We start from the raw sequence: 11820 nt of genomic DNA, 5'->3' as shown, positions 1-11820 counted from the left end.
GGGCAGAACATTATGAATTTCAGAAATTGTCAACAAAGAAATGCAAGAAAAGCAATGGTGCATCAAACTCACATCCAGTGCCCTAATGTAAAATTCTGTTATCAGACTCAGAGTTGTGATAGATTGCTTCAGGTTCACTGATTAGCCAGCACTGAATCACCGAATAGTTGATATTGGAATGGATCAAGGGAGATTGTCCAGCTCAACCCTCCTGCTTGAGCAGGGTCACCTGGAGCAAGTTGCCCAGGTCTGTGTCCAGACAGTTTGTGAGTATCTCCAAGAAGGGAGGCTCCACAGCATATCTGGGCAACCTGGTGCAGGGTTCAGTCTCCCTTCACAGTATAAAGGATTTCCTGGTGTTCAGAGAGAACCTCCCGTGTTTCAGTTTGTACTTACTGCCTTTGGGGCTGTCGCTGGGCACCACTGAAAAGAGTCTGGCTCAGTCTTTTTTACACCCTCCCTTCAGGCATTTATACACACTCATGTGTTCTCTCTGAGGCTTCCCTTCTCCAGGCTGAGCAGCCCCAATGTACTCAGCCTGTGATCAGATGAGAGAGGCACCAGTCCTTTAATCATCCTTGTAGTCCTTCACTGGACTCTCTCCAGTATGCCCGCATCTCTCACATACTGGGAAGCCCAGAACTGGACACAGGACTCCAGATGGTGCCTCACCAGTGCTGATTAGAGGGACAGGACCACGTGCCTCAGCCTGCTGGCAAAGCTTTTCCTGAATCCGCCCAGACACTGTTGGCCGCCTTTGCCACGAGGGCGCACTGCTGCCTCATCTTCAGTTCGTCCACTAGGCCATTCCTGTCCTTTTCCACTCCTCTGCTTGCCGGATGGATTGCCCCAGCCTGTACCTGTTCATGGGACTATTCCTCCCAAGCTGCAGGACTTTAGATTTCCTTAGATTTTTTTTTGGAGATTCGTCTGTGCTCATTTTCCCCAGCATCTTTGAGGCCCCTAGATGGCCACACAACTGTCTGGGGTCCACTCCTCCAAGTGTTTTATCATCTTTAAACCTGCTCCCAGCATACAGGTCATTAGCAAAGAGGAAAGTCAATTAGTTTTACTGAAAATTCCTTAATGCAAGCAAGTGATACTGCAACAAGCATTTCCCTATGGTTAACAAGTGATGGAACAGTGAAATGTTGCATTTCCAGAATATTCTAGTTACTTCTGAGATTGTTATTAACAAAGCACCCCGTGGCAAGTATGCCTTAGGATACTTCTTCCTCTTTCAGGTGAATTATTTGTTACTGAAGGTTACTTCAGGTGAATTATTTGCTACTGGAGGTTTACATGAAAATACAGTAATTCTATTAAAGAAACCTATCTATCTATCTATCTATCTATCTATCTATCTATCTATCTATCTATGTTTTGGTTTCAAATTTTCTTTCTTCCTCCTTTCCAAACTCAGAAGGCAAAAAGCAAAATTATATATATATATATAACACACACACATACATGCACATGATATAGATATAGATATAGATATAGATATAGATATAGATATAGATATAGATATATACAAAATACTTCTCTACACTGGAATGCCAGGCTGTCATAATTCATGACTGATCTCTCCTTGGTCTTCAATCTTCTGCATTAGGAGGACCATAATGCTGGGACAGGGAAGGATTTAAGCAACACAAGTTTTCTGATTTCAGGACAGACTGCCAGAAGGTTTTCAAGAGAAAAACTATGATTAGATAGGAAAGCTGGTGAAAGTTGAGCAAGATGGGAAATGGATGAGGACTGAGAAAGTGTAAGGAGAGGAGTGATACACCAGGCTGCATTGCAACAGGAAGTGCAGATGCATCAACTACAGAGCTGCTTCAGGAAGCACTCCAGGAAAGCCAGGCAAGGCTTCCCACTAGCAAGGAAAGATGCTGCACAGAGGTCCAGAAATTCAGAATATTCTTACAGACATTGCCTTGTCAAACCTCCTCACATACTTGTGAAACTTATGACAGCTATGCAAGCTCAAATTATCCTGCACTCGGTGTGTTCTTGATATTGAGATCAGCATATCTTTCCTCCATTGCTTTTGTTAATCTCTTAGAACAAAACCAAAAAACCTCATGAAAATAATAAAAACTATGGCAAGCCACGTGTTTCTAATAAGCAATGCTTACTATTTCAGAAGGGCACAGACCTAGGAAAAAATGGAAAGATGAGTTGAGAGTAGCTCAGATTGCAGTTCCATAGCTACATGCACAGCTGGTGCACCATGAACATTGCCTGCCCTTTTGATTTAACTTGAACAGGTGTGAAAATTGGACTATGACACAAAAGCAATGGAGAGATCTTACTTCTTTACCTTGCACTGTTAAATTCATATCCATACCATACCCAGAAACATAAGTCATGTTTTTTAAAAAATTAAAGTATTAGAATTGGAGAAGAAGAGAAAAAGGGTGATTAAGTCTCTAGAAAGCATGTTTACAATATGGAGTTTATAGAGTTCAACCTATGCAGGTGATGACGAGAATGAAGAAAGTACCTGATGAATCAGTCCAGCATTCCAGCTCTTGAAATGACTGATTAAATAAGGAAGGTGTGAAAGAGCCTTCCTACTAAGTGATGCTTACTGGGGAGCCCAGAACTGGACACAGTTCTACAGGTGTGGCCTCACCAGTGCTGAGTGGGGGAAGAACACCCCTCCTAATGCAGTCCAGGACACCATCAGCTTTCTTTGTCACATATGTTCAGCTTGGTGTCCACCAGCAGTATTTCTGCACAGCTGCTTTCCAGCTTGTCATCTCCCAGCATGTGCTGCTGCATGGAAAGGCGATAAAGCAGTTGAGTCAGAAGAGTCAGAATATGTTCTTAAACATATATGAAAAATCCAGCATATAATATGTTTGTACTGTGGAATAGAAAGGGACTCATTTAACAAAATATGAGGGGGGAAACGAATTGTGACACCTAGCAAGAGATTCTGTGTGGAAAGAAAAGCCAAGACAAAACCAAGGAAAGAAAAAAAGATGCTCAGTATACTATTCCTTTATCACTAGATGGTTTCTTGAAAGAATTATGAGTAGCTGCAGCTTCTATTTCTCAAGTTGCCTATGGCAACAGAGCATATTGTGAGTGAGGTAGGAGCCTTTCCTAGTAGATCAGACATCCAGAAGCAGAAGATCTTAAAACTGTGAGATCTTTCTTCAGAGATTTTTCTTTCTGTGCCTGAGATACTGTGCAAGATCCACTCTCCAATTACGGTTTGGAGAGTGACGTAGCTGTGGTTGGATTGGATTGGACTGGATTGGATTGGATTGGATTGGATTGGATTGCATTGGATTGGATTGCATTGGATTGGATTGGATTGAATTGGATCTTCTGAAACTGGCAGAATTATACTGAGGGATAACAACAGGTTCTGTAGCCAGTCCACCTGTATTGGAAAAGAAATTTAAAATAATGAACCCATCAGTAACAACTTATTCCTCCTTCTGCTTTAATTCAATCAAAGTTAGAGCTTGTACTTGAAAGGCAAAGCTATTGCTTAAGGACTTTGAAATCATGGGAAAGCAGGCTAGAAGTGCTCAGGAGTGAAAACTATTTTGCAGACCTAAGCCTTTCTAGAAATTCAATTAGACTTTTAAGAAGGTGTTTTTTTGTTTGTTTTTTTTTTTAAATCGGGTCAGTGGTTAAGTCCCTCAGTATTATGTATGCACCCAGAGCAGAAAGTGTATAAAAACAACTCAGTACAGGAACATAGAAAGTTTTATCAATGAAAATACAAAAATACTTGATCAGCATTACACACAGAAACATCAAACCCCAGCTTCCCCTAAAGTGAAGCAAAGCAGCTGTTTGATCCCAGAACACAGAATTAGGATCCATGGCACATACTTATCTTCTCATATCAGCTTTACCACTCCTAAGCTTCTTCTCACTGACAGAAAGTGAGTGGAAGTCTGGATTTAAGGGTATCACATCCCAGACACCCATCAACAAAGGAATTTCAGGGTGCTGGCTGTATCTGCCTGCTCTAAATCCCAGCACAAACACCTGCAGTGGCTGTACACCGCAGAGGGAAAACATAGTTATGTCTTATGGTGACAGTCTCCAGTCATGCTTTGGGCTTGGGTCTTTATTTCATCCTTTTTCTTTCCAGCAGCCCCCACAGACCCCGAGCAGGCCTGGCGCCCTTTCCCCACCCTTCGCCCCCCCAGACTCCCTTTGCCAGGGAGCACGGCTTGAACTCACATCCTGCGACCCTTTGGCTTCCACATCAATTTCACTCCAATTGCACATCAATTTTATTCCTTAAAAGTCGAGGCTGCGGCGACGGCACCGCGGGCTGAGGCGCGAGGTCCCCCTGCCGGCTCCGGAGGCCGCTCCCTCTGCCCGGGGGCCCCGGGGTCGTGCGGGGGCTGTGCGGGGTTGTGAAGGGCTCTGAGGGGATGGAGGGGCTGTGCGGGGTTGTGAGGGGCTCTGAGGGGATGGAGGGGCTGTGCAGGGTTGTGAGGGGCTCTGAGGGGATGGAGGGGCTGTGCAGGGTTGTGAGGGCGCTGTGCAGGGACTGTGAGGGGTTGTGAGGGGGATGTGAGGGGGCTGTGAGGGGCTCTGAGGAGATATGAGGGGCTGTGCTGGGTTGTGCAGGGACTGCCGTGAGGGCCGCTGAGTGAGAGCTGTAGGGTCACAGCGCCAAGAGCTGGAAGCAGCGCCAGGAGGGCTCCAGTCCTCCCTCACACTCCCAATGGAGTCAGTTCTGAGACCGGACTGGGCTGTGTCCTGCAGGTCCTGTAAACAGAGTCATGGACTCACAGAATCAATAAGGTTGGAAAAGACCTCTGGGATCACCAAGTCCAACGTTTGACCGAACATCACCAGACCAGACCAGAGCACTGTGTGCCACATCCAGTCTTTCCTTAAACAGTTCCAGGGACGGTGACTCCATCACCTCCCTGGACAGCCCATTCCAATGTTTAAACCGCCCTTTCTGGGAAGAAATTCCTCCTGATGTCCAACCTAAACAGCTCCTGGTACAGCTTGAGACTATATCCTCTCCTCCCATCACTTGTTGCCTGGGAGAAGAGGCCAACACCGCATCTGGCTACAACCTCCTTCCAAGCAGCTCTAGAGAGCAGTAGGTGTCTCCCCTGACACCCCTTTTTTGCAGGCTAAACATCCTCAGCTCACTTAGCCACTCTTCATAGGACTTAATCACCTGATCCTTCCACAGGTTTTTTGCCCTCCTCTGAACTCAAGGATGGAAATGGCACACCTTTCCAGGTGTAATTGTTTGCTCTATTGCTTGAGTGTCCTCCTAGAGAAAAATTTTTACTTTACACCAAGCCTGAGCTGCTCTTCTTTCAGTTTCTGGCTGCCATCTCTGATCCTCTCACCATGCACCACTTTGAACAGCCTGACTCCATCGTCTCAATAACCTCCTTGTGGTTGTTGGAAAGATGCAATTTGGTATCTCTTCTCCAGGCCAAGCAGAGGGAGCTCCCTTAGCCTCTCCTGACAGTGCAGGTGCTTCTGTCCCATCACCACCAAACTTGCACTAATTTATGTATGTTTTCTCACATTGGGGAACCCAGGAGCAGACATGCTATTCTAGAGGTGGTCTAAGAAGTGCTGAGCAAAAAGCAGTAGCGTCATTCCCCTCACACACTGGCAATGCCGCTATCAATACAGCCTTGTTTGCTGCCACTTTTCTCATGAGTAACATGGACAGAAGTCATCTCACTAGCATCTTCTCCTCTTCACCTTTTCCCCAGAGCAGCTACAGCACTTTGGGACATGAGGTATTGAGAGCCTATGCATTCGCTCTGCTGGTGTTTAATGTTGCACTGTAGTTTTCTTGTCACGTTTCCCCCTCCACTCAGGCCTGCCTCATGATCAATCCCACAAGTCTAGCCCACTCTCAATAAATTCTTTGCAATTTGCTCCATTCTCATTCTGGGAAATTTTCATATAAAGCTAGAAGGAAATACAGGGAAAAGGAGAATTATTCATGTGAACAGAACTTTGAGGCAGTCAAGGCAAAGACGACATGGGACAAGAAGACTGAGGTTTAGAAACGAGGGGAAATTAATTATAAGGTGTTTGAAAGTCTAAAGCTATTCAGACAACTGAATGCAACAGGAAAAATTTAATTTGTCCAGACAAATGAGAATATAGATGATAGCACATCAAAGACAGGGACAGAGACTCTCTAAGGGGAGAAGTTCCTATTTAATGAAACTTGCAAACTATGCAGGTGAAAATTTCAGCTGATAGAAAGGAGTTTTCCTTTCAGATAAATCATTAAGAATTAAAAGCATACTCTTAAAAGGGAAATTATGAAAAAATGTATTTGTAAAACTGAAAAAATCTACCCGAAGCATTTAATTTCCATTAATAATGACAGTACAGTACAATCTAAACATCCAAACAAAATTGGGAACAGAATGAGAACATATAAAATATCAAAATAATCTTTTTACATTTTTAATTGTCTGCCCCCCACCCTTCAATTTCCAAAGACAATCTTTGCAAGTTGTTTTCAGAATTTTCAAGAGAAATTTAAAAATCTGTTTAAGGTTTCTGTTCTAATACCAGAGGCTTCCCTGCACTGAATTTTCATTATGGGCTGATTTCAACTGACCTAAAGAGAAGCACTTGGGAGGCTGATGTACCAGTGAATAAAGAGACCTGATAATTTTAGTTGTCAAACACAGGTCATTAGACATGTACCAATACAAGTATATGGTGGCTTTTAAGCTCCATAGTACTGTACAACTTCATTGTGTATACTCTTCTCCACCAGCTGTTTCCTAAAGTATTATTGCTGTAAATAAGTACAATTTTAGAAACAAGTAACAATATGAAAAAAAAAGTAATACCACTAAAAGAAGGAATGTCAGGCAGTAAAAGACAATGTCAGACAAAAAATTCTCCATCAGGCAGAACTGTGAGAGAACAGAGAAGCCAAGAGGTGTGGTACCAATCCTTTCAGTTTACATTAACACTCTGTAGTTCTGAGAATGGAAATCCATTCTTTTACATGCCTCTGACAATTCCCAAGCATTTAAGTGAGTTGAATATGAACCCTAAGGGGAAGGCTTCAACATCACAGTTATTACAAACCAACAGTGACTCCCGTTATGCAATGTGGAGTGGCACTGGCAAAAGTGTTAAGCTGGGTAGGGATACCATAATGACATTTTGCAAAGCATTCTTTGCCACATTTCTTGGTGAGTTTAACACCTTAAAAGTGTAAGATAGTGTTATCATGTCCTCACATGATAATGCAATGTTACAGTGAACAAGCAGATGAAGGAAGAAGTCCCATGACTGGATTTTTAGCAGCCAATTTTTTACTTGCCCTGGGCATTTTAGGAGATAAGCTGTGGAGCACATGGGATTTAAAGATTTGGAAACATTGCCATAATTATTTATTTGCTTTATATAAAAATGATACTTATCTATTACTGATCTCTGAGATACTCTGTGTACATTCCTGCCCTGGCTGTACAAGCAATATTAATGGAAGTTTTTGCATTGATAAGATTTGAAAAACAATTAAAAACCCTACTTCTTTTTCTCCCCCTCACACGTGCAGGATGGAAGAAAAAAAGAAAGGAAAAAAAAAAAGCAGTGTCCCACCCATCTAGCTGTGGCAACAGCTCTGCATGTTCCAAGAATACACAATATTCTGGAAAAAAAGGCATCGTTATCACTTGAATTGTTGCAGTTGATACCTTGATTGTAGTAAAGCATCTTTTTTCTAATTTTCACTACAAATATCTGAGTAATATGAAGTAAAATAACAATCTCTGTGCTGATCATGCCAGCTCTTAGGTCTCTTTAGCTCAGAAACATGTCATTGGGCCCTTTGTGGATGGAGAAAGGCAAAGTGCACAGGAAGCTCAAAAATACATGCAGGAAAATCATACAGAGAGGTACTACTCCTGGTTCAAGGGAACTCCTTAAAAAGTCTGTGAACAAATACAGTATGTTGGACAGCAGGCAACTGCAATGAGTCTTTGCTTTTCTTTCTCTTCCAGGTGATGTAAAGACAACCAAAATGTTCATGTGAAAAGATGAAGAAGACAGCAGATCACCACAGGCATCTGAGCATTAGTTAGGTAAACCTAGATTTTGGTGCATTATGACCTTCAAAGTAGTTCAGTGAGCAAAAAATCACCTAAAACATTCTTTTGTATACAGTGGCAGTACTGCTTCCCAAGAATTCAGTGGGAAGACGCACTGCTTTTATTTTAAGCAAGTAGTCCAATATAGCTGGTAGAAATGCAGTTTCAGGAAGAAGTGAGCTAGATTTCACACATAATGCAGATTGTTCTGACTTGTGTGCCCAGTGGTCTTCTCCCAGTGGTTAAAAATGCCTGTTATGAAGAGCAACAAGCTTACTCTATTCCTCCTTCTGAGAGCAGGGAGCAGCTGATGTGATTAAGCAGGTGAGTGATAGAGCCACTCTTAACTAATCTGAAGAAGATCTGTGAGAAGAGGTAAAATTGTGGAACTCTGAACTAGAAAATATAATATGGGCCCTGGAAACAATCCTGCATGGATTGTTGGCTGGGAATTAGAGGAAACATCACAGGCTCATCTTTCTGGTAAGTACCCATAGACCAGTAAAAGGAGGTGAACTTACCTGTGTCTATTTGCATATTTGGAAATATGGGTGTTCTGTGCCTTTTTACATGTGAAAGAGTAAAGATGTTCAAAGCTTCATTCTGTTCAGCAATTTCTACAGCAGAGTGCAATTTATTTCAGTAAAGAGAGGTGGTTGCCCTGTTAGTCATTCAGCCTGATGTAAAATTAAACAAGGGGGAATTTTTTTTAAACTAGGTAAAATTTCTGGATTCGTAAACTAAAGGAGGAATCTGCCACTTTAAGTCATAGGAAAAAGAATTACAAGCTCATCCTCTACAATGTCCCTGATGAAAGTGAAAATCAAGTCTCTGGTGTTGTGGAGCTCTGCTACAGTAATACATTCCAAGAATGAGCTACAATGGAGTCTCAGACACAAGGAAATGCACCAGGGAGATTGATACCTTCAGTGAGGGAGCTCTGTAATGGCACTAGTTCCCTGTATGTCACATTTATTCTGTGTAGGATCAACTCACTAGTGAAATATCTGAGAAGGACCACAGCAATTTTTTAATATTGCCTACAGAGAAATGGTTCAAATGAAATTTGAAGGATGGCTGACTAATTGAAAACTCCAAGAAGCTTATTTCCTGCATTTGAAAGTAGATAGGAAAAAATAAAATTACTGTTTCCATTAGCTACAATCCCATTTATAATCTGGTATAAATTAAACATTTCAGCAGTAAATAAAGCCTGGAATTGAAACAATGGACCTAAATGGTTCCAAAGAAAAGCTGAGAAAACACTAACTCTGAAACACTGAAACTGAGAAAAAGCTAACTGAGAGAAGGCATCTGTGAAAGTCCTAGTACCTTTGTAGTACTGAGGTTTATGTCAGGGCAGAGACAGAAATTGGCATTGGAGTTATCTAGACATTTAGGTGCTTTATTTGTCAGCATCACTATAATATACAAGCATTTCCCATGAGAAGTAGACAAGTACTGTCATACTGCAAGAGAACTAAAGCACAGAGTTAAGCAATTTGACCAAAGTCATTCAGGAAAGTTGTGAAAAAGCAAGGTACATAATCTGATCTGAGAATCACTCCACTCTCTGATCCCCAAGGCCATTCTTCCTTGTTGAGCCAACTGCTCAACAACTGATCTCAGTCATTGCAGACCACTCTTCCTACAGGAAATCGAAATTCTGTGCTTTGCTTGAACTAGGTTAAAAAAGGATGTGCTTGTTTCTGAGCGGCAATAGGATAACAAGTATATTTAGAACTTGGCAAACTTTGATCTGCAAGGGGAGAAGAGCACAGTGGAGGAAACAAGTCAAGTCAGAGGCTTGCAAGTAGCAGTTTAACAAATGTGTACTAAAGGAAGCATTGGTTTATTGGTTCAATTACCCCATATTTTTGTCAGAATATGCTTTTGCACTGTCTAAAGCAAATATCCCTTCTTGTCATTCATCCGAGTGAATACACTTAATCTTCTATTAATAACTTTGTTTCTTAAACCAGCCATTGGCATTTCCATGGCTCCTGAATCCTAAAAGATTGTTCAAGTGCAATCAGTACATAGCAGTGTTAATATATTTTCCATAATAATCTTTTCATAGTTGCTCAATTTCCCAAGGAAATGCATCACATCTGCAATACAGTGCAGAGACAGCTAGTGGGAAGTGCTAGGAAACTGACAGGAGGCAGTAGGGACCAACTTCCAAACCTGAACAGGAATTTTTGAGCTTTACCATGCTGGGAATTATATAGCAATAGACACATTTCCCTGCAAATTATTTCATGTCTCATTTGCAGGCCACAGAGAACAAACTTTCTTGTGTGCTTATCTATGTGAATAATTAATGTGTCCAGTAATTCCAGCCTCTGTAAAAATTAAAAAAAAAATAAAAAATAAAAAATAAAAAAAATAAAAAAAGCTCTCATGTTATCATCTCCTCATCTTACTTAGTCAGGCCTCATATTCAGAATACCTGCATCAGCACCTTTTTTTCTGTGATGGTCTTGCTGACCTGTACCTTTAGACAGCTGCTGATAAAAAGCTGGTTACCACCAGGTGATATGTTTGTTACTGGGCCCCCAGGCCCCCATGTAAGGAGTTTTGCATTGCTTTTGAACACAATGCCTCTTAAAACTGGTTATGGCTTTTCTGAAGTAACACTGTTTATTAGGAAAAGCCAGTTCTTTGAAATCAGCCCTTCTGGTGAGAAAGTGCTGCTTTTTATTAATTGACTCAGTAAAATTTGGGGAAGAAATTATGTGGTTATGCTATCTGAATTTAATATTTTCAAAAACAGGCATTCTTTTTCAACTGGAATACCTTTTGGTTTCCAACATTTATGTTTTAAAAGGTTTAAAATATTCATAAGTTCTGATGGAAAAAGTGGTATACAAAATCAGTGTAACAATATTTTAAATCTCCCCTAGTATTTTTCCCCCACAGAATTTCCATTAACTATTTTTGGTAAGCTTAGGGTCTTTGTGACACTTCAGGAAGAAGAGATACTTCAAAATCACACTTTCACAGAATCCAAAACTGCTTCAGACTTCTCTGAACTACCCAGATACTGCAAATCAGGCACTCTTCTAAAGTGGTCCTTACTAGAGCCCTTGCCAGTAACTTTGCCTATTTTCTGAACATCTGCTTGTGTTTAGTGTGGTTCATTTAAAATCACAGACATTTGGCAACATGAATACATTCCATCATGCCCTTTCCTGTAGATCACTTTGGTACTCTAGGTGTTATTTAGACTTTCTAGATCAAAGAAACAACCACTTCATATTTCAGTTCCAGGATCTACAGTACTGGTGGAACAATCTGGTCTATCTGTTCAGTACCTATTTCTATTCCTATTTCTAGTTTTATTCCTGGTTGGTGAGGGCAAGTGAAGAGATATATAAGCACTTAAAAGCATAAATCAAATCTGAAGTTGGACCACTGATGTTTAGTAGAAACATAGACAAAACATGCCTAGCATTGCTGTTGTCAAGCTCTGTATCCAGAAAATAATTTCTTTGATATTGACAGCATCAGTACCCCATTGTGTGGTATCCCAGGTGGAGAGTTGATACTTAGGGCTCAAGGACAAAATCAGAGCCTGCAGGAAGGCTGATTTCAGCAACAGTGATGCTGCTTTGTCTAGAGGTGTGTGTTTCAGTATGTGTGCTCTTATAAAGGTGGGCAGAGTAGAGGTAGAAGTATCTTTTAATCCACTAGAACATGAGACTGAGTGTTGAGTATCTCA

This window comes from Parus major, chromosome 1, assembly GCF_001522545.3.
Source record: "Parus major isolate Abel chromosome 1, Parus_major1.1, whole genome shotgun sequence".
Lineage (NCBI taxonomy): Eukaryota > Metazoa > Chordata > Aves > Passeriformes > Paridae > Parus > Parus major.
Note: the sequence above shows the minus strand (reverse complement) of the source record.